The 24,726-nt window shown below is 49.4% G+C and overlaps 1 protein-coding gene across 1 annotated transcript in view; it reads right to left on the bottom strand.

Moving 5' to 3' along the window:
* LOC144945373 (mediator of RNA polymerase II transcription subunit 13-like) overlaps positions 1–24,726 on the bottom strand; it is an 80,648-nt gene that overhangs the window by 34,267 nt on the left and 21,655 nt on the right.

The following is a 24,726-nucleotide window of genomic DNA, read 5'->3' as shown; positions in this document are numbered from 1 at the left end:
AGGAGGGGTTATTCAGGCGGTATGGGGCAGGCGCACAAGTGGCCAGTCAAAAGGAGTACTCTGCCCATGCCCGTGGCCCTGCGACAGGTACACTGACGTCAACCATAGAGAAGAACTCCTGCGAGTTGAAACACACGCTAAGCTTTCGCGCCCATTATTATCCATTAGAGGCAATTCTGGGTGAGATCGCGTAAATATGCGTCGTTAAACCCGTCACCGCCCCGACACAGCCAATTAGTTAAGGGTTTGTGTCGGGTAACGCAAAACGTGCCAATTCGTTGCTAGTTCAGCAGCGCACTGGTCGTGTTGGGGAGTAAACCCATTACTTTTACAATTTGAGTACCGTGATGTTTCGCTGGCAATCACAACCAGCCTCATCAGGCGGCAGGCAGCTACAGGTTGCGATTCACATGGAAGCATTAAAAAAAAAATTCCGGACTAGGATTAGCAACGCTCGTGTGACCAGCGGCAAATGGACTATAAACAAACCAGACTTGCTGCCCGGCGAAAAGTTCCCCTCCATTGTGCCACTCTAATAAGAGGTTTCTCGCTGGATACAATTTGTTGCGGTTATTGGCTGGCTTCTAACCTCTAATTACACACCAAAATTCGTGCTTTTATCGTGTCCCGAAGCAAAGCGATGTCCCCGCCTGGAATTATTCCAGACACCTGGGAGATTCACATGCAAGCATTAAAAAAAAAAGACTCTGGACTAGATGATGGCACGCAGTTACGCAAGGAGAAACCTCAACAGACCTCTCTCTTAACCAATGTATGTGTGCAGAACGTCTTTCGCAGCGTACGTAGCCAACCGTGCTAACGATAACATATGGCCAATTTACTTGCAACACGGGCATGGGCACGTGTCAATCAACAGCTGCATATGTAAATATTAACTCACATCTGGGCTAGGATTTTTTTTGTTATGTATACAGGCAGTTGGCCATTTTCTTGAACTAAAAAGTTTCCTTATTCAAAGATGGGAAATCCATTGCAGAACGTTAAAGGCAAAGCCCTGCAACTGCTTACGCACACCGCTGCTGGCAGAAGGGCCTCTCCACTAGAGGCAGCTCCAGAGCAAGCGCCTATACGGAGGGGGTGCGCCTTGGTAGTTTGGCCCACGGCATCCAGGTTGAGTGGATGTGTTGAGGTTTTTGGGTTGGAATAGAGAATTTAGTTTTGGGTTAGATCGTTAAACCCGCCACAGCCAATTAGCGAATGTGTTTTTTACGTGACAAACCTTACCAACTGGCTGTGTCGGGTGGTGGCGGGCTTAAAGACATTAAAAACCCAAAAATAATATTGGTCGCGAAAGCCTCCGTGTTAAACTGTGTTTAAAGCGATGCTTTACCCGACCATTTACTCCTCCCACCCCTCCCCCCCCCTCCCCCCCACACGCAAGCTACAAAATGTGGTGTTCCCGTTTTTACTGCCGTGTGGAACAGAAGCAGTGGGTGGGATTTAAGGAACTTGCACCGTTGTTTGCAGTGCCGCGACTTAACCCCACAACCCATCTCTCTTCTCCCGAGCCCACGGGTCGGCAACCACCAAAACAACAAAAGGAGCACATTTTTTTGAATTCCGTAAAAAATTATTAAACTAATTTTTTTTCCAAGAGCGGCAATGCACGTGGTGAAGACGAGACTCACGGTGGGCTCCTTAATAAATAACGGTCACAAAGCAGCTCCTTAAAGAGCCACTTCGTGTCACTCCAGCTACGATCAGGCATACCACCACCCCTACCAGCTACGATCAGGCCTACCACTACCCCTACCACTACCGCTACCAGCTACGATCAGGCCTACCACCACCCCAATCACTGTCACTACCCCAAACCCTACCCCTTACCACTACCACCCTCCTTAACCACTCCCACCCGTTCTCCTGTCACCATAACTCCACCACCATCTTTATAACCCCACTCTTTAAATCGCAATCACTATCTAATGTACAATTGTGTAATTGCTGTAAAGGGCCTTGGAGTAAGACGTTATATAAACCTACATAAGATAAGATCCAACCGGATCGGCAGTGTTCTAACCATTACACCAAGGCACACCGCCAACACCAAGGCAGTATCCCTTACACTCCAAAGGTCCAGCACAGCCTTTTCAGACAGAGTGGGTGGTGGGGTTAACACAACATCCAATATCATGCACAATTTTATTTCATTTCCTTTCGAGATCGTTTGTTTGTTCTCCCCTTCAGTTTACTTTAGTATGTGAATTAACACATGTAATAATATTCCAGCACGCGTACACAGACCCCCCCCCCCCGGCCGCGCACTATCAGTTTCCAAACTACTAAAGTTACATCTGTCAATTTATTACACGCTATAAAATAAAACTATCAAAAAAACGTGTCAAGTCTCGTCTTCACAAGGACCTGGGTTGAGCCTTGATTTAAATCGGGCAAAGGCCCATCCCGACAAAGATGAAGGATGAAGTGCTGATCCACAAAGGAAAAGTGCGGAGACGGTGGAAAAGTTTATTTGGGCCGAGCTATTGGTGGTTTAGCAAGTATCCAGAGGGTCCGAGTGAAATACCGGTCTGGCTCTCTCAGGGATCTCATCAAAACACGTCTCCTGCCCTGCACCACATCTACTGGCCCACAGTATACTTTTTAACAGTCTCTACTTGACCCATTCAGCTCCCTCTAGCCACTACCCAGCCAAACAGGAGTTGCTCGGGCATGCAGCGAGGCAGCACATGCAACCGGGCTCGATTCGGCCGAAGTATCCTCACATCTGCCGGTGGAGTCGAATGATGGGAAACGTATGCCGGCATTTAACAAGTAATCTGCTAGTTCCTCAATCAAATGAAGACAATCCGATAACAGATCACAGACAGGGCAGCATGAATGTGCCAATGCAGGTGCTTCCTTACAAGGAGATCCACTCCTTACAAGATCAGATAACAACAGATGGTACGATTGTGTCCGGAAACACCAGGAGATTGTGGAATGACAGCCCAAATCCACGGCGCTTGCCACAAGAGCGCAACAAGGTCGATAAACGGCGTTCGCCATGCCACTCGTCCAATTCAGAATGAGACCTCTGCCAAAAAGAGCCAGCCACGATCGCCTGCAGTTCTCAGCAGCTTGGCACCTGGTGCGAGGATGGATTTTTGTCTTTGTTGTCAGTGGTGGTGTTATTGTTGTTGTTAAATAGAGAAACCGACGTGACCACTAATTCACATCCTCCTCCTCCATCAAAGAGGGAGGAAGGGAGGGGTGGTGTTGTCAGAGACAGAGTAGCCTGGCAGGTACGGTATTCTGTTCGTCAAGGTTTACATATTCAGGTTCCACCACGTTAAGCGGCGGGACTCCAGATTTATCAGCAAAACATGTCGCTTGTTTCGAAGAACGGGCAGCGCCGGGTGATCGACGGTTTACAGGCAGGGAGCCAACATTTTCATTTTATCCCCAGGGCACTTATCAGCACCTTCCTATTGTAGTACCCCATGCCATATGGAAATACAATGGGTAACGCCACGGAAGGCTCCCCTCAAATGACAGTTACAGAAGCCATTAAACAGAAGTATAGGTGCCAGAGGACACCCATAAATGCACCTCCAGGTGCTCGGGGAACGGCTCCCGACTACTATGGCGGCGGTAACGGCGGCTGCCCACGCTCAGGAGAGGCGCGCGTAATAATGATAGTGAGGAGCAGGGGTCTTGGGGCCCCAAAGGGCGAATAGAACAACCCAAAGCTCCGACTTCTTAAATGGTATAATAGGGCATGATAAGGTCTATTAAGCAGCGGTTAAAGTCCTCTTGGAATTCCTTACACCACTACCCCGAGTCCTTCTCCTGTTCGGTTGAAATTACATAGTTGGCAAACACCGATTAGGAAACGCATCGCACGAATGGGATTGCGCAGTCGACAGCATCATTACCGAAATGCAACATTAACATTTCCGAAGTGTGTAGTTTTTGGAAAGATTGGCTGCAACATACTAGGGGGGAAAAAGCATTTGTATTATATATTTTAAAACGCTAAGTTGTGCCACGTACTCACAATTTGCGCACGTGCGTTAGAACAAGACGAGCGTGCGGGTGCGAGCTCGCACGCCTTGCGCCACTCCGGATCGGTGCTAGTGTTGCTTTCGCACGCGTGCATTTCGTTCCGCAGTCGAGTGCGTGAACAAGACGTATGTTTGTATCGTGTTCAACTTCTTCCGCACCGTACGTAGCCAGCCGTGCTGATCGTAGGCGCGGGGAAGGACAACAAAACTAAACACACAAAAAGCAGGTCTAAAGAAATTAGTTTTCAATCTAGATTATTTTTTGTTGCTACCTAAAAATCGGATGGAAGAGCATTCCGGACGGGCGCAGAAGCGCATCTGGAAGCGGGCGATGCGTTTGTTCGATGGTTAGCCAGAAGCCGCTGCCGTGAGGAGGAGCGAAGTTTGCGCGATGGTCTACGCTTCTTCGCGAGATCAGCAAGACGCAGGCTCTTCAGACTGGCTTTCCAGCTCGTCGATTTCTCTAGCGCCGAGAGAAACTGCAAACGGAGGATTCGGCAAGAGGGGCCAAAACGGGCACCAAGCACTACCCGTGACAAAAACCAGCTGTTGGCACTGGGTGCAGAAATGCCTCCCAGGTGTTTCTAGGGCGACTGGCACAATATTGGTTTCGTGACGTAATATTTCATGACGTAATCCGATGTAAGTTTTCATGATGCGATGTTCATAACGGTAGCATTATCCCACGACTTTGCAAATGAACGCGGCATTTGTATTTAATAGGTTGTCCTTTTGCCGCACTTCCAGTACAAATAAAGATTACTTAAACGTTCAACAGGCGATCGATCACTCAACGTATCAGTCTCTTTCATTGCAACTTCATGAACTTTAGCATGCACCGTCCGTTACGCAAGGAGCAATTTAATAATTTGACTAACTATAACCTTGATGCCACAACGACCGTACCGTTAATTACGTCTCCAAAAAACACGTTGCAGTTCAACAATTGTTTATTACTTTTAAAAACTCACGTGAGATGAGTTTTTCCTAGGTATTTCGGCAAAGCACAAACTACTTTAATTGAATACCATTAATAACGACGCAAAACTACATTTCGCAAAACGTTAGAGGATACAACTGTCGCGGGACGGTGTATGAGGTCAGTATCGCCAGACGATGAAACAGTACCCATAATCACAGGTAATTTTTTTTCATACAGGTTTCCCCAACCCAAAAAAACCTGTATTATGGATATTGGTCGTGAAAGCCTACATGTTAAACCGACGCAACAGCAGTATTCAAGCTACCGGACACGTCCCACCAGCACCACGCACAACAGTGGCATCGTGAACAAGGGGGGGGGTCTAACACGGCGGGCGGTGGGGGGGGAGTTATTGGGTCCTGTAAATGTTTAGTGGGTCGCGCGGCGCGGCTCTACGCGAGGCGCGCTGCCGCACGGCGACGACGACGCAAGCCAGGCGCACCGCCTGTAACGAGCGCAAGCTCACCGAAAAACACAAAGACTTTACCTCGCGCGATCATATTCGTTTCAAAGTGGGCTCGTTATTGACCGCTTTTTAAACTGGCTTCATACGCGTACTGTGAGACCGAATGGACACGAGCGTGGGTTCCAAGTGTCAACCCGCCGAGTTCGGTCATTCTCTCAATTTTTCAAATCGTTTTAATGTTTTTTTCTTTACACTTTACCACAAAGCTAATGTCATTTCGATTTAAAGCTTTCGTGACTGCAGGGATTCATCTTCTTGGTTCTTTCGGTAAAGTCACGTAGAAGGGAAATAAAATAATATTTTTATTATTATTAAATAATATTTTTATTATTATTATTTCCCTTCTACGTGACTTTACCGAAAGAACCAAGAAGTTGAGCTAATGTCATGATATACCGCTTCAGCGACGCTTTATTATTCCCAGGTCCCTCTCCTGTATTTCCATTGGCTCTCGGTGTTCGTGATATGTAAGGGGGGGGGGGGGGAACCTGAATGCTTTGCAAACTCGACTCTGGGGGCCCCTACCCTCGCCACTCCTAAACCAACACCGGGCCAATCGCCACGAAGTGACGGTGACGTCACCACGGCGCCTGTGCCAGGCCAGGTGCACTTTGAGGCCACGTGACGTGTCGAAGGCTCGCTGACAGGTCTCGGGACAGACCGAGGTGCTGTGGGTTGGCTGACTGAGATGACTGGAAGATGCACCACCAGCTGTACCCCTGACTGCCAACTTGCTGCAGTTTAGCCGCCCTACACACCCCCCACCGCCACACACCACACCGGCTTATTTCAGTGCAAAGTCCTCCTGCCATCAGGGATGCTGCATTGCATGGGGAAGGCAGTTCCAAGCCTCCGTTCTATGTCACCATACCGGTTGGAGCAGTTTGTTTTATCTGGAGTGGCAAACATTGTGTGCGCACGTGTGTGCTAACAGTTCTTGTCTGTTAAGGCTATACGGGGGATCTTTGACTGTGTGTTTTGAGGAGCGGTAGTGTAGCGGTAAGCATGCTGCGCTACAAACCTGACGACCCGGATTCGATTCCCGCTCAGTCAACACCAGTGACGAGTATCTGAACCGGTCCTGGGCTTCCCCTAGGTCGACTCGGCCTCAAATGAGTACCTGGTGCGGTGTGTAAACATAGCCACGAGCGAGGCAAAGGCGGCCAGGCGTAGTGTTGGCCACCTACCCCTCTCGTGTGCCGTGTCGGCCTTTATAGGTGCTCGCTAACAGCACTTGCCCCAACAGTCTGTTAAGGCTATACGGGGGATCTTTGATCGTTGTGTTTTGTAGAGACCACTTGGGCCGATGAGGATACTTTCTGGTCAGCGAGCGCGCCAGTGCAACAGCGCCTTTCAAACGCTGCACGGTTGTTGACGCCTATGCCAGAGATCGGGTAATTAATAAAAAAGTGAGCTCCACGTGACCCAGTGAAAGTCACCACAACGCAACTTTGGTTTGGCAAAGGAGTGCTCGATAAGCCGAGGACAGCGATGGCGTGAAAGCCCGCAGCACGAGGCGGACGGCGTGAGCCACAACCCGTCACAGCCTCCGCGGCCGCTACTCATTGCCGAAGCCCAAACAGCTCTAACACGTACAATTCAAGACACTAAAGTTAAAATCGGACACGGGGATGAGGACCCACAGTTAACCCGTGGGACACGGGAGAACGGGGTCCGAGGGGGGGGTCATTTGTGCTTGGGGATGTTTGAGCCCACGCTAGCAACAGGAAATGGCAGCGCTCGGGAGAAACTACCGGGGCGGCCGAGAGAATAAAGGTCACCTGGTTGTTTATCGCACAACACTGCAGGACGCAGGCGACCCCTCAGAAGGAGGAGAGAAACCCCCGTTGTTGCTGCAGCAGCAGCAGCACGGCCTTGCCGGAGCACACAGCCTTACCGTAAGTAGCGTAAATGCAAAATTGCCCCCCCCCCTCGCCGCAATTATAGTAAAGTCCTCATGCACTGAGTAATTGATAGAAAATAGCATAGAGTTGCGTAAAAATAAACAACAGTCAGTGAAACATTCACATAGTTTACAATCCGAATGAAATGTTAAGGAAGACGCACGTTTTTCACTTCCAAGTTGTTTTACGCAATCCGGTCCGGGTCACCTGGCGGGTCTACATTAGGGATGAGTCATGCACATGATATCTGAATTCCTCCCCCCAAACCGCTCTCCCGAGTATTGGGTTACAGCCAATGCCACCGCTCAGCCACAGGGTGCCAAAAACTGGAGCTCTGTCAACGTGCTCATGCTAATGTTGCCAGATGGAGATTTATGTTCGGAACAGGAAGAATCTGCCAGTTAATGTAATCTGAACTCGAATGTTTCTCGGTGTCGCTTTAATATTAATTTGGAGTGAGAGAAAAAACACACATTTACATAACACTTTATCCGATTACCCATTAAGCTGATTCAAGGCATCTAAATATTACCCCACATCTCTGCAGACTGCTTTCGGCACCGAGCGGAGAGAAAGGCACAAAAAGAAACGGTGCGAGCAAGCGTGAGAGAGAAGAGAGGGCGACACTACGCAGGAGGAAAGAGCACGAGCTATAGGGAGCATGACAGTGCGAGAGAGAGCACAGAATGAAACCACACAGGAGAGAGGCCCGGGGATTGAGAGGAACGCCAAGGCACAACGACCCTAGCGTGCAGGGCGGCGAGAGTAAGACGAGAGAGAGCGAGCCGAGCAGGATTAATTCTCCGAGGCATGCTGTCAGATTCGGAGCCGAGGGCCAATCGGCAAACAGGCAGCCTCACCACACCTCCCCCCCACCCCAACCTCAGCCCAGCAGCACCATTAAACACGCGCACCATTAAGCACACGCGCGCGCCATGTCAGGCAGCTGCCACACGACTGGATTCACGGGTAAACGCGATGGGGGCGCGCGCACGCAACATGGCTCGCGCAGAGATTCCGGCCCGCGTTCCGCGAGCAGCAGCAGCAAGGGGCTTTCGCCGTGATTACTGGGCGGGCGGGAGCGGCTCAACAAGCAAAACAACAAGTGGCTGTGCGGCCCTGCGACTGATAACAGCTGGCTGGGGGGGGGGGCTCATTTCAAGAACAGAAGCAGCCGCATAATGCACAGCCACGAACACTGGGCAACAGGCAGACAACGGGGATTTATTGATATGGCCACAGACAGCAGAGCCCACACCACCAACTTAATTATTCATCAAGCGGTATTCATCAAGCGGTTTTCATAGGGAGCGCATACATCACGGCGAGCTGTGGTATAAAATAATTACACGATCAAATGTTGGGTCACTCGAACAACAGCGGACGCTGCCAGGTTGGATCGGCCGTGCGGTCAGGTCTCGGCACGCCACGGGGGCCCACACGAACCACGGTGAAAAATAACTTTATAGCAGCGTGGGACGGCGCCGGTTTCATACGCAGCAGCACTACTGCCCCACCGTGTCGTAACAGTTGTGAAATTCTAGTCGTTTGCTCTACCTACATCGAGCTATTTATACGAAAGAAGACGACTGTCCCGTTTCTACAATAAAAAACGCAACAAAAAATTAACCTCCAAACAATTTTTTTCGGCTGTACCTGCGAGCTGCCTCCACAATTTTTGTTTTAAATTGCTAGACTCGTGCCAGCCTAAGAACCTGCTGCTACTTCCCGAATAGAAGCACATTTTCGGCCATGTGCTGCCATGTTCTCAACACAACACTGGAAACAGCCGGGGGAATGGGGAGGGAGGGGTCATCCAGGGGTCACAGCTGCCATGACATCCCTTTGCCTCCCACCCCCCACCAAGGCATCAATCCACGTTAGTTTATAAGCTAAATGGAAAACATTTAATGCGGATTTTGACAAAACATCAACATAAACAAAACTTGAGTGCGATTATTCACAGTATAGGCCATAACGTTGAACCTCTCAGTCCAGAGTGGCTTACCATCTCTCCCTGCATTGACGGAATTATTGCCGCCTTGATCAGGACGCGACACTGCCACACACTTGCGATCGCCATGAGAAAAGCCATTGGGGGCGACTAAGTTTTGCGTACGATTTTTGGAAAGCCTCAATTTCCAAGTAGGAAAACGCAATCGTGGTCCTCGCTACTACGGATGCCATTTTAAATACCGCGGGGTTCCTCTCACCGGCGTCGTGCACGGCGTGGTTATTTTGGATTGCCTCAGATTTCCGCTGCAACATAGTGCTGCTTGTTTATTGTTTTATTACCATTCTTATTATTTATTAGGTCACGTTTAGAAAATGTTCTAATGCAGCCCCTGAAAACCCTCTCCCCCCACCCCTTACCCGATGCAACATGCTCGCGATAGTCGTATCAGACACGGACTTGCTACACAACCCCTGTAAAAACCACCCCCCTCCTCTCCCACCGTAACAACGACGACATGGCGCGGCCGTTTTGGCCAGGGGTCGCCATTCAAGACGAGCTTCTTTCCCGCACCTCAGCTCAGCATGGCAGGCTATGTCCGGCGCCCAAGAAGTTCAACATACACACCGCTCAACGGGCCTCACACCCGATCGTGCACAAACGGACCAAAAGTCCAATGGAAACCACATCTACGCAAAAGCACCGTGGCCATTCGGTGTGCCATATTTAGTAATTGGTACCTACGGTAAGCACGGCTGGCTCTACGTACGGTGCGAAAGAACGTCAACGTACATACCGTCACGTACGCACTTGTTCACATTCAGTCATATTACGAGGGCTCGTCGTTTAGATTTTCCAATGGGGCACCCCCCCACCGCGCTTACGAGCCAATAAACGTGGCTTAGGTCACTAAAATATTACGGATCAGGAAGTCGCCGTTTCCACCACACACCCTTGCGCCAACACAACGCTTCTCAACCCGCTGGCGGAACCTGGAGCAGCTGCTGCTGCAGTTGGCGCGCGACCTTCAAGATGTACCCCTAACGGTACCCCCTCCACCATCTGGTATTATTAGAACAAGTCGGCTCTGAAATTTTGGCCAGCTTGGTCGGAGTTATTAGGTTTTTTTTTGCATCGGTAGGCTGTTTACACTGCCCCCCAGCGTCCATAAAGAACCATTGCAGGCTAACGTGGGGGAAGGCAGTGGGTGCCACGCCTGCTAAGCTGCCCCACTTGACAAGACCCCGTGGCCACGTGGTGAGCACGCTCTACGAGTGGCATGAACGATGCTGCCAGGCTGGCAAGTGTCGGTGACATCACGCGGGCCCACGTGTGTGGCAGGCTCGGGGCGGCCGTGGTAGGTTTGAAAAGGGCACACCCGAGGCTGCTGTTGACAATAATGTTGGTGATGATACTAATAACAACAAAGCATGGCTTTCTTCTCCCGTCTGTCCGTGTCGGCGACCCGGTACACCACATCCAGTATAGCTTACGCTATTGGCTGCAGGTCATGTGACCCCTACTGCAGTCTATCCGCAATATATTCAGTGGAGAAACCTAAGCCCTCTGCAAAGAATGAAATAAATAATAAATGTGAAAAACTGTTGATAAAACGAATACAAAGCAATATCATAAAATCTAATATAAACACACACAAAACCAAACATAAATTATACCATTTTATTACACAGGCTTTCACAACTAATATTATGATTCATAAATCGGCTGTGCCAAGTGGCGGAGGGTTAACACATTTTTCTACGGCCCAACCGAAAAGAAACCAATTATGAATCAAAAAATCATAGGAATGACTTAACGGATTCTAGATTTGAAGCTTTCGTGACTGCAAGGAATCATATTCTTAGGTTTTTTCGGTAAAGTCACGAAGGTAAAACATCAAAATTAATGAAATTAGATGCAGCTAATTCGGCTGTGACGGTCCCACCTGATGACGGAGACTTGTGTTGCCTCCGAAACGTCGTGATTTTTGTTTTTATTTTATTTTATTTTCATTAATTTTGATGTTTTACCTACGTGACTTTACCGAAAAAACCTAAGAATACTTAACGGATTGTTTTAGGTATGTCGTATATTACATCCTGTACACACTGCCGGATGTCTGTGCGAGGCAGGAAGTGTGCTTGCTGGCCAGGTCGAGTTGGTTTGGTGGGCATGGTTTACACAGCTGGTTTGGTGGGCATGGTTTACCCAGCTGGTTTGGTGAGCCCGAACACTATCCTGGCATGTAAAACAGCTTAGCGCAATCAGGCACCAATCTCTCTCCGGAGGTTACACAATCCAACAAACTGTCCAATGCACTTTCCTTGGGGTTTGTTTGTGTTTTAAAAAAACGTCAAGATTTCAAGGGCTGCAAAACTGAACGAACTCTGCATGCGTGCGTCAATCTCTCGGTGCGCAGATTGCTACGTACAGACACCCATAAGTACAACTGGCACGGTAAGGAAAGGTTACAGAGGGGTGTTGTGCTGGAGAGCACAGCACTTATTCCACAGTGCCAATTCCTTAACACAACACGGCGGAAATGTGGTACCTGTACCAAGGGTCTATCCCGCAAGTTGTTTCGCCTCAATACGAGTCCCTGGTCTGTGGTTTATAAACAGCTGCATTTAATGGGGGAAAAAGTGACATGGTACGTGTAGATGACCCTACCATGCCCCATACGTAGCCGTGCCGATGCTCAATTAATTTTGGGCCCTTTAGGTCAGCCCACTGCAGTTGCACAGGAAACAACAAGTACATAAAATTATACACAGCACAATACCGCCATGTATAACCCTGGTGAATGCTACCATAGCCTCCAGTGATGCCACTTCACCCTCCGGTCACGCTCGTGCCATGCCAACCACAACAGCAAAGAAGTGTGCTGCCTATCCACGATGGGTGGCCACACCGCTGCTCTCCGACGCAATGCGTTTCTCAGCGTCCTTTTCACAACCTCCTGCATCGTTCATCTCATTACCCCAATGCATAAACTATTTTTATTTTAACGGGTAAAGGCCCACCGAGCCATGTAGCTCTTTTTGAGAAGCGACTTGGTCACCACAAAGTGACCACGGGGAGAACATGCAAACGGCAAATATAAAGCAGAGGCGTCAGGGTTGGGATCGAACCCACGAGCTCCTGTATACCAGGTGAGGTAGTTAACATCTCCTAGCCACCGCGGCACCCAAAGTTCTGACTACATTAAATGACACCTGCACGCACATGAGGCCCCATCCAAATCGCCTCTTCGTCACCGAGCCTCAAAGCAGAATGCTAAGACAGAGCTTGCGTCGCGACAACCTAACTTGCACAACTTTGCATTATCCCAAATTTCAGTCGGTGGAAAAAAACAGCAATCCCTCGTTTCACGCGACAGATGCCGCCTTCCCGAGAAGCGCCGCGTTAAGCGAAAAACGCATTTAGCGAAAACGATTTCCCCATGAGAAATTATAAGTAAAAGGCGGGGGGGGGGGGGTGCAACACACGATGTACGTACAAGTGAGATGACGGGACAAAGAGCCGAGATGTGGGTACGCCACCACGTACGTGATCATTCCGCGCGTACGCCCAGAATTCCCACACAGCTCAGCCGGCTCAAGTGCTGCGCCTGTGGCTGGCCGTCGACAGCTCAGAAAGCGCGTTATGACAGACCGCACTACGCGTTGTTTGCAAAGTGTTCCCTCGTAGAAGAACCGCGTTTTTGTGCGTCGTGTGCAAATGCGTTAAGGCGAGGAGGGCTTGCCGCAATAGCGAACGCCACGGCCGATTAAGAGCGGATTGCTACGTTGCGGGAGGACGAGAGGTGGCGATGGCAGCCTTCATCCAGCAAGGGGATTGCCCGTGACCGAATGACGAAGGAGCGGCGTAAAACAACGCTGCTGTACAACTGAAATGATAAGAAAATGTTCAAGCTAGCGACCTCCTTGCACTGTTATCTCGTGGCCACCTCGTAGGTCGGCAGATGCGTAAACATTACATTTGTGTGCGATCCAATAACACAGGTGACTGTGCGCTGGATTATAGTCGGGCTCCACCGTGACAGATGTGCCCATACATCATAACCACAAGTGGAATTAACATGGCAATCAATTATTAAACATTTACAAAGGTAATCAACATTTATTCGCAACCTATTCAGTTCATGCTCCCAAGCCTCAACATTACCATCTTCCATCCTGCTAAAAACATATATCATATTCTCGCATTCATCAATAACTGCCCTAAAAACTTGAAAAAAAAATTGCGTAACTGCCGTACAATCTGCACGCAAGGTCAGAGCAGCACTCAAATGAATCTCCCACCACCTTGTGTTGGGTCGCTGAACACTGCCTGCCCACTCTAATGTCTACCTAGTGCTTTCATATCGTCGGCTGGATAGTGATTACGGCAAGTCCTCACTTAACGCGTGTTCACACAATAACGCCCCCCCCTTACAACGCGGATAGCACGCCCCCACCCCCCTAACAACGCGCTCCATTATAAAATGCACACACCATGGGAAGTGCCTCTAACAGAGGGGAGTGCTAGAGAGGGCATTTCATCTACTTCTGCACGCCGATCAGGTCATACCCACACCTTACCCCACTGCACGCAAACTGCTGCAGATTGCTTAAAACCATTGTTGGCGTACCCATTTATTTATTGGAAATTCCTGTGTGTGTCTGCGTGCGTGCGTGCGGCAGATGGGTTCTTTTCCCCGTGCAACAAAAAAATGCTAATTCCTCGTGCCAATTCTCTGGTGGTGTGAATCATTAAGACTGTTTACTCTCAGATGTAGGGAGGCATCGCAATTCTCACAACTATATGGCAATTTCCTTGGTGACACCTAATATCACCAAGTACTCTGAAAACACTATCAATTCACAAAGGGAGTCCATTATACCAGCGGAGCTACTTGCACAGGTTTAAATATCGTCTACAATAAAAACACAGCACATGCACAATACCAATTGTAAACTACACGAATCAAGGTTCTCCCTTGCGGAAGATAATTCACTCAAGTTTGACCGTGGATAATGAAGAAAAGAACAATTAACTAAAGGACACTATCCATGAATTGAATATCAAATACATTTTACCATTGGACTAATATCACATCCATCATAATCACTAAATAATTCACGCATTTTAATTAAATGTATCCATTTAATAAAACATCACAAGTTCTCATATGCTCACGTATGAGAGAGCACGTCACTTGTCAATATGAAATACACGGTGAAACAAATGTAACGATCCACATACGCCATTCTACTCTGCTCCATGAACTTTAATTACAGGAAAACCCAACAGGCTACATACATCCATCTCTCACAATATGATGTCAATTAGCTGCCTGTTTAGACCAAACTCCTTGGGGCTGGCCGGTCCGATAATCAAGCCAACACTGTTTGCGCATCGCTTGAATTTAAATGTTAATGAGCGGTGCGCATTTCCAAGAGATTCGTTATAATGTTTTACCGGAGCTAGGATGACCAATTATAAAGGTAACCCATTAGCGATTCCATTACCCGACTAAAAATCGGATAACACGAACAGTCTGTTCTCCTACGACGTGTGTTGTTTTCATAATGCGAATTGAATACAATGCGCTGATTAATGTATTGGGAACGCATTTTTTATAACGTGAATGTGAATTGGATACACAACGCCATCGAGTGAACGGTACAACGTCGCGCGAGTAGGAATAAGCGGTCGTACGGCTTCATCGGAGAAGCATCACGCAAGACGGGATTGGAGCTGGATGCTTCAAGAAGCTACCCACACGCACCTCAGGTCTTTGCCGAGCCTGCGTATGCATCTCACGCGTCATCGCGGACTGTGCTTTACCCCCATATCATATATTATTTATTACGTGATTTTTCCAGAGCGCGGTGTTCTTCAGGACAATGCTGCTACAACGATCGCTGTTGTAGGAGAATAGACGCTACGCAGTTGGAATTTGACCTCGCAACTTGCACCGTGCCTGCTGCTGCCCCATAGGACTGTTCGTAAATACGCAACGCTACAGAAGCGGGGGAGCCGCGGCGACGGTGCGGTCGTCGGCGCGCTGCCCCGCGTAGCCAGAAACTTAAATTTGATTCCAGTCCGTGGGAGGGGGGGGGGGAGCGACACGTGAGAGCCGGTCGTGTTCTGGTCCTCAGAGGTCGACGCAAAACACTCGGCCACTCCGCCAGTAGAAGGCCCCCCCCCCTCCTCATGTCACGTGACCTCACCGCCGTTGTTATCTCTTCTCTGCAGAAGCCACTGTTATTAAATTAAAGAAAGTTTATTTCACCAGGTAAGGCCCCACTGAGCTGTATAGCTCGGTTTCACAAGTGACCAGGCTATCACAAGTTGTAGCTCAAATGTGCTCATGATCAAGTGTAAATTAATAAATGTGCAATGTCGATTCTAATCGTGGAGGGAAAAACCGGGAGGACCCGGAGAAAAATCCACGCGACCACGGGGAGAGAGACACGCAAACTCAAATATACAGCAGGCGTCAAGAGTCGGGACCGCACCGACAACCTCCTGTAAACACAGAGAGGTAGTTAACATGCTTGCCACCGCAGCACGCTATTAAGCAGTGGACCATGCTGTTAAGCAGGGAGGGTTGTTGGGATCTACGAGCCCGGGCGGTCCGGCAAACAGTCGCTCTGGTGTGAGAAAACAAAAAATCGGCCACACCTCATCGCTCACCCGATCGGAATGGAAAAGAAAACGGACGGGACCGCAGGAGGCAGCCATGCCTGCAGAGCGAGTTCCGGGTCCCACGGACGCACGCCCCCGCCGCTCGGTGTCATTCAAAAAGGCTCCCCGTGTTTTCCAAGGGTGAAGAGAAAAAGCGGCAAACGGCGCGGTGGCCCGAGCGGTAAAGAAGAGAGTACGGGCTTCGCACTCGGAGGGGCCACGGGTTCAATCCCCGGTTGGGGATGGCCTCGGCCAAATCGCCCCTGCGGGGGTCGATAAGATGGGGACCACTTAGTGGGGGAGTCGGCAGTGGTCATGTCTCTTGGGCAGACTCACATCTGCCATTGGAACGTGGAATTTAGTCAGTGGCTCATGGCTGTGAGCGGGATGAGAGGCACTGCCCGTGCTCATTTGAGAAGGAAATAACTTGACTTTTTCGACGACACCATTGGCCACAGAATGTAGCACAGCTTACAAACACCAATGGGCGTGATCTGTCATTTTTGGCAAAGATTTTGAAGGTGGTTGGTAAAAAAAATGTTCATGAAAATGCAACGTTATGCCGCATACCAGCGCGATTAGCACGCGCGCGTTAGGAGGAGAGAATGCGGGCACCACGAACACGCCGTGTTAGCAGGCGCGCACGTGTGGGTGGGTGGATGTCGGCGTGGGTGAGAAGGTGTGCTTGGTGCTGCACGGTCCTGAAGTTGTCCAGGATTAAAGAATGCGTGTGTGTTCTGTGTATTCTGTGTGTGTAGTGCAATGGTTAGCTTCGCTGTGTTACGACCCTGGCTACCCGAGTTCAAGCGGGGATTATCTTGAACCGGTCCAGGGGCTCTCCTAGGTCGACTCAGCCTCAAATGAGTACCTGGTGCAATGTGGAAACAATCGCCACTGTGGGGGGAGAAAAAGGTGGCCGGGCGTGGTGCTGGCCACCAGCTCCCACGTACCGTGCAGACCTTCATTAGGTGCTCGCTAACAGCACTTGCCCCAACAGTCGTACGGCAATAGGGGGGGGAACTTTGTCTTTGTGTGTTTGTCGTGATGGAAGATGGCTGCCCAGCGCGGGAACCCCGACCGATGCCGCTCGTCTTCCGCTTCTGGGCTGCGGAGATGTGCGCGATAAAAACACGAGCAGTCGCCCAGACGCAAAACACTTCTCTCTATAACCTCGGCTCCTTCAGCACTTCGTGAAAAAAATATATGAAGTTGAATACAGGCAAACATCAACTCGCACCACTGTTACATGAAATTCTTCAAAGCAATAAGCCCGTAGTCAGTTGCAAGAAACAACTGAAGTGAAAATCTCCTGTACTCGTGATCTAGCAGCTATCGGAAATTGTGCAATTTAGGTTGTTTTATGCAACTGATAAAAGTATTGTAAACAATCTAAAAATAATCCAAGCATGTTGAAGTGAGCTATCGGAAGTGCTCAATGCACGTCATACAGTTCGCCTCTCAGCAACCGACAACAACGATGCAATCATTGTGCAAGGGGCACATTTTACACATCATAAACTACCACTTGTGTTGCAGTGCGGAATGCCTTTTGCCAACTCAAGACTTCAACCTCAATTGTACGCACGCAGAACTTCTTTAGCACCGCACGTAGCCAACCGTGCAAAAAATATCAGAGGTGCGTTGGAGGGGGATAACGACAAAGTAAAAACACAAAAAGCAACTCGTCTCTCACCTGCTTGAAATATAAAGCCCCCCCCCCCACCAGCGAATAACCGGGTGTAAACACGCGTGGCTGCGCATGCTCGGGTGTGAACGTGTGCGCGAGGGGGTGAGAGTGGCTGTAAGCGAATCAATTATTAGAAGTTGCACACGTGGGTGTTAAGTGTGGGTGTGCTTGGTGGGCGGGCGGTCGTAAACGACCCGCGTGCGTACCGTTGGACCGCGTTTCCACACGCTTCCAAGCCCACGTTTCTTCTTTAGTACGGTCCAATCCTCTTCAACACATGGGTCGGCAACCGAAATAACTGGAGGGAGTATTATTAGTTTTTTTTTTATTCGGCGAGTAAAAAAAAAATACGCCCCGCTAAATTTCAAGAGCCGCCACGCACACGCGTGCGAACATCACGAAGCATCCTGGAAAGAGCCCACGGGTTGCCCATCCCTGCTGCCACGGAACGGAGGCTCTGCTAATCGACTGGCCTGCCAGCTTGTTTTGCGCGCGAATAAAATGAAGCAAAGGGCGCCGCCCGCCCCCCACCCACCCCTCCTCCTCGTCTTGTGATCGGGCATGAGGGCCCACATAGTCTCTCGCTGGAGAAGCACCAGTAAAGCCATGCAATGTCACAAGCCATTCCAATGTTAATGACGGTATCTCTCTCTGCATCTTGGGCCCATCACATTGTTCACTTGACCACAGACCCTACCCCCCCCACCACAACAACCCTCTATTTCAGCAACGGGGAGAGGCAGTGACATGCTCGAGGCTGTAAATTAACTGGGTTTTTACTCTCCTGTCACCCAACAAATTTGCAAATCTCAGAAAAACCCCACAATTTAACAAGAATCACCGATGCTCTGGTCACACGTGGGTTTCACAATAGTGATTATCTACCTTGTGGAGAAACTAAAAACGGAAGAAAGGCAGTCCCATGCCTCATAAAAGCGGTCAGGATACACATTTGGCCAAAACATTCATTTCACGACGGCTCTTTTGTCAACTCGGGCCACCCTGTTTGTCAGAAGCGAACAAAAAGCTTCACGAGCTGTCTAAGACTAGCGAAGGGCAAGGGGGAAGTGCCGCATTGTTCCTTAATGCAGTGTTCATCCTTTTTAAATCCTCCGCTCTGACATCACAAAATCAGGCTCCGCTTACACACCCAACACAACTGTACGACTCGATTGTTTTTACGCGAGTCTCCTTACAAACAATAGACTGACACCGACTAAAAACAGCTTCAAACCAACTAAAAAATAAACTCACGAAATATTTAAACTCATAAAAGCTCCCCCTGTATAACCTTCAACACAGTCTTCATTCGAAGCTTTCGTGACTGCAGGAATCCATACTCTTTGGTTCTTTCGATGATGGACGCTTGTGTTGCGCCCGAAACGTCGTGATTTATTTTATTCTATACCTACGTGACTTTACTTCAACTGTCTTTTTTTTGGGGGGGGGGGGGGGCAATTGCTTTTAATGAACACCGATGCAGGCGCACAACACAAGGGAGGAGGGGGGGGTAAAGGTGCCCAAACACCACGCCCAGCCGCCTTTGTCTCTTAAGTGCTGCACCACCGCTCGCCACACATACGCAGCAGCGCAGATATGGGGGTGGGTGGGTGGGGGAGGGGCACACGTGCAATTGAACTCGGGGAATGGTCAAAAATACCAGCGCGGCCGAGCAAGGTCCAGCTGGCAACACGCACGACTCCTGCCTCGCGCACTGAATGGAACCCATTACAGCGCGGCAGGAATTTCCTGCCCACATGAAATCCACTCCCCGCCCATCACCCAGCACCAACTTCTGTTGCACGGCACTAGGGGGGGGAAGGGAACGCAACGAACTCTCACACAATTCACAGACATGTATACAGTGCGCACCACACACACTATACACTAAAACACACACGCACTTCTGAATTAAGCTTGCAAACATGTATTCAACTGCGTCTCAGTCTCAGAAATGCAGCTTCCTTTACCAAAACTAAATCCACAGTCTTGTAGTCATTTTGTATATTTAAGTTAACTTATTGTTTCCATTCTCCCTCCACATCGAAACTAAACTGACGTAAAAGAGGAAAAAAAGGAGTTAATTATTAATATAGTTTACAGATGTTGGTGGACAAGCTAAATATTACAGTCGTACCCGTTCCGTCAAAAACTCACGCACACTTCCCGACTCAGCCTTCAAAACGCTGGAACGCATCGGCAACCGGGACAAGCACGAGGGACAAACACGTAAATAAATAAATAAACTAGATTTATTTTTTCCCGTCGGTGTCGCTACCCACTGGACGATGCCGGTAATAACAACGTTAGCAATTTCCGGCAGGGCCCATCCAGACGGCAAAAATGTCTTTGGGGGGGGCGTGGCACTGGGATGCCTCCGCCCCCCCTGCCTCCTGGCCACCTCCCCTAGTGCTACAGAGGACGCGCCGCATCACAGCTTACACGATAAAAAAAAGTAGCCGGTCAATGATGACAAGGGAGGGGGGGGAAGAATAATCTTAAAGAAGCCTGGAACACTCTTAGAAGCATGTCCCGTGAGTGGCACCACCCACAATCAAAAACACGTTTCTACCCCGGCACCAAAACCTACATTTTGACTATCTTTGTTTCCACCCTCTGGACGATGCTGGGAGTACGACATCAGCAACAGTACCACAACAGGCGACTTGGACTATGGACAGGTCACCCCTTATTTGACCATCGACAAGACCGCCCTCCCCCACAGGAGCCTTGAGAGGCAAGGGTATCCCCCAGCCTCTAGTGCCTGGCGATTGCACGGGATGGCTTCCAGGTCACCGCCCGGCATAACATTTCCAACGGGATGTTGGACGGCCCAGGAGGTTACAACCACCCTGGCGTAATGGGCCCTTAAAAGCCCTTTGGCGGAGGCCTCTTGGCCAACTCATAATCCTGAAGGCCGCAACTCCCCATACGGCTTTCCCATACCGGACGAAAAGCTCCTGGACGTGTGCCAGTCAGCTGTCCTCTGCAAGTAAAACTACAGAGGGCCCTTGCAAGTGAATGCAAGGGCCTCTGCCTATCTATCACGAAAGGCGGCGAACAGTCGAGGCGCAGTGCTTCTGCTAACCGTCGGCGATCCAGCAACATCGTTGTTGAAGGCCGACGCAGTCGGAAAACGGCCTTCGACCATCGCACCTCGACGGACAGAGTCGGCCGCCCAGTTGAGCTGTTTTTTTTTACTCGAACAAATGCTGCTGGATAGCAGGATATTCAAAAGTAGAATAGGCTGCATTGTTTTTAAGGTGGAAAGACGGACATCATTTCATAAAGTCGCTTGCCTGATGGCAAGGAGACGGACGTGAACACCGAGGGTGTGAGGGAATTTGTAGTCCATGCACCCACAATCATCAACTATTCATAAAGTGCTTCAAAAGCTTAAGACAGGTGAGCAGAACACATCTGAAGGCTGGGAATGTTAGGCACAAAGGGAGATTCATTATCCCGCTCACCGCCATAGCATTACGCATCTACAGGGCTCAACCAGCACTGATACAAAGCGTTTCATTACCATTTTTGGTGTCACCGTCAAGGAACAGCGAGAGTGGGTGAGTGGGGTAAATTAACGAATGAGCTGTGTCCAGGGCAATTTAAGATAAGGCAATTATAGAAGGCATCCGGGCAAGGTGGCTTCTGCGGCAGAGTGAATAACCCACAATTGGAAGGTTGTGAATTTAAATCCTGGTCGGGGGTTGACTTGGCCCATCAGCCCTCCGGGGTCGCTAAAATTGCTACCACTTTGTGGTGAAGCGAAGGGGTTGCTTCTATGCATACTCACCCCCACCATGGGAAAGTGGAATTTCCACCACTGGCTCAGCGCTGTAAGCAAGGAGATTAGCACCAACTCGAAAGCTCATTTTACACAACACTTTGACTTTAATCTGCAGTGAACAGCTAAACAAGATGACGCACGTTGGCTCCAGCAGACAACTGCAAATTCACCACCAGGTGGCATTGCCGTCACCATGGAGCTTATGATGCCAGGCTAGGTGCACCGAGGCAATGTGGAATGTCGAAGGCTCCCTGGCAGGCGGTCAAGAAAACTGGTGCGACACATTTAACACGGACACGCGCGCAGCGGGGTTACCCACCGTCGCACACAAATTTACACAAAATGCACGAACGTAAGCATGGAAAAGGACGCAAACGCGTCCACGGACAAACGGAGACACGCGCACTCGAGCAGCGACACAGCCACAGAGAGCGATGGAAGAGAAGAGCACTCGCGCGGAATCACGTAGGCCAAGCCGACAGACGGACGGACGCACGCACGCACGCACGCACGCAGAGCGGAGGGACACGAGTAAATGCATGGGCGCACACAAAGCCACGCAGTCAACACCCACTCCACCAAGCCGGGCAAGCCGAAAGTTTCATCGGTACGTATGTCGGAGCACGACCGTGCGCGATTTAACAGTCGCGCGCTCGCGGTTCTCACAGCAGCTGTTAATTTTACTGTTATCACTAGAAATAAAATCAATGGTGAAATCATTTTAGATTACTACGTACCTCAATTTATTTTTAAAGGCTTTCAAAACAATATTAGTTTATCATCATAATAACAAATCAGAAATTCCAATGCCATTAATTACTGAACACATTAATTGGTCATTTACAAATTAGCGTGACAAAAACGTGTTGTGGTGTAAGCAGGTTTTCATCATGCAGTATCGGTATTGGAAAGTAAACAATGACACTACTTAAAATAAATATTGCTTACCATCATTACCCCACGGCCATTCCACTGCCGGATGAAGGCCTCCCCCGAAAGCTGCCCCCCCCCCCCGACATCAATTGCTCACGATCCTGCGATGCAATCCACCCAGAGACCTCGGTACCAACTCCGATGTCATCTTTCAATTGTTACCTCTTGAACCGTCGGCCACCACCCCCTCCCACCCTCGCCAAGTTATCCCAGGATCTTCCCCGACGAGCCAAACTTACTTTAGCTCAAGTCGTTTTAACGATGTAGTTTAATACGGATATCTAATGAAATTAAGTGCGGTCGCGCCAACGTTTCGCGAGTGACACACGACTGGGGGGGCGAGGGGGTGTACAAAAAAATGCAACCGCTGCATTTGCAACAACCGCAATTGTTATATTATACAAATGTTATATTGTACGATTGCAATTGCTGCACTCTGCTTCATACAGGTTGATCACACAAGCGTGCAGTGACAGTTGCATCACTTAGGCAAGGAACCTACCACTTCCCTTTACGAAAGAGGGGGGGTGGTGTTAGGACAAAGGCAGACAATGCAATTATGAATGTGTATACAACAAATACCTTTCACTTAATTATCCCCCCATACCATAATAGCAAGGGTCCGACTCTCACACGGCAGTGCAAAACCAAGTCACAAAGTATATTAATTTTTTCTCGAGTCACTATCAATACCAAAAGCCACTTCATCACCACGCCACGCAAACATTTTCTCACCGCTACCACTACATGTCATTATTCATAACGATTATTATTTTGGACATCCAATGCCAACAATTCAATCTCAACTTTCCACCCCCCCCCCACCTCTGTAGCATTGGACTATCCAGTTTCCCCCATCAATGCGTGTGCGCGCGCACGTGTGGAGCGGTGGTGCAGCGGTTAGCACGCTGCACAAGGAACCCGGCAATCCGAGTTGTTCTGTGCGTGCTCACGGCCACCAACACCAGTGATGGATTGTCAGAAAAAGTTCTGGGCCTCGTCTAGTTCGACTGGGCCTCAAATGAGTACACGACAGGGAGACAAAGGTGGTCAGGCGTGGGTGCCGGACGACCACCACCTCGTGTAGAGTGCTGGCCTTCATTAGGTACTACTGGGATCTGTCGTTGTATGATCATTAGTCCTTTTCCACATCGAATTGCCTCCGTGGAAAGCAATCAACATTTTAGAAATCAAGAGCATTCCCCGCCACTTATTTTTGGAGTCGTGACACTCGCCAGAATGTTTTTAAAATCTACTTGCTTTGACCACACACCAAAAAAAATCAACTATATGGATACCAATGACAGCCTCATTTTGGAAGAATGTGGGTACCATGCCAGAAGTACTACGAATAAACGCTCCTGACTAGAGAACACAGGATCGTGACATTTTTGGGAAGAGGTTGAATCACGTTGAATTTCCCAGTACCCACATTGGTAAATGGCACGCGATTTTGTTCAACAACATTTAGACAGCATGATACCGTAACGGAATGCACTCTCTCCTGCCTTTAGCAAGAAAATCTATTGTGCATTCTTTTATTAATACGGGGGGGGGGGGGGGGTTCCATATTCTCCATATTAAAATACACTCTGGAAAGTAAGACACCACAAACTTGTGCCAGGTACCACAGTTTCACAAAAGATAAAGATCCCCCGTATAACCTTAAAAGACTGTAGGGGCAAGTGTTGTTAGCGAGTAGCACCTATGAAGGCCGGCACGGCACACGACGGGGTGGGTAGCCGGCAGCACGCCCGGCCGCCTTTGTCTACCCAGTGGCGATGTTTACTACACACCGCACCAGGTACTCATGTGTGGCAGAGTCGACCTAGGGGAGGTCCAGGATCGATACAGATAATCGCCAGTGGTGTTGGCCATGGGCGGGAATCGAACTCGGGTCGCCGAGATCATAGTGCAGCGCGCTAACTCACGCACACCTATCCGAAAAGACGCAAACCCTTAACCTTCTCTTTAAAATACAAGTTGGGATGGACTGACGAATCGATAGTTATCGGTATTAATGTCACCAGGAGCACACTGCATCACCAAGCGTTGGAGGCAATGCTGCTTGACTCGTAGGTAAATGGGTTTAGGTCGCATCTGCACGCATGAGAGGCACACTATCACTCACCGCGATGTTACAAAAGAATCGATTCTGGGATCGAATCGCAAACTTTAACAATCACCATTTGGTCCCACACTAATCCGACACGATACAACCAATCTGACATCACAATGTACGATTTTTCAGCACAACCATCGGCCGCAACATTCACAACCTCGACAGACATTACGTACTACGAGTGACGG

The sequence above is a fragment of the Lampetra fluviatilis genome, chromosome 37, assembly GCF_964198595.1.
Source record: "Lampetra fluviatilis chromosome 37, kcLamFluv1.1, whole genome shotgun sequence".
NCBI lineage: Eukaryota > Metazoa > Chordata > Hyperoartia > Petromyzontiformes > Petromyzontidae > Lampetra > Lampetra fluviatilis.
The sequence above is the reverse complement of the archived record's forward strand: the minus strand, read 5'-3'. Positions and strand labels throughout refer to the sequence as shown.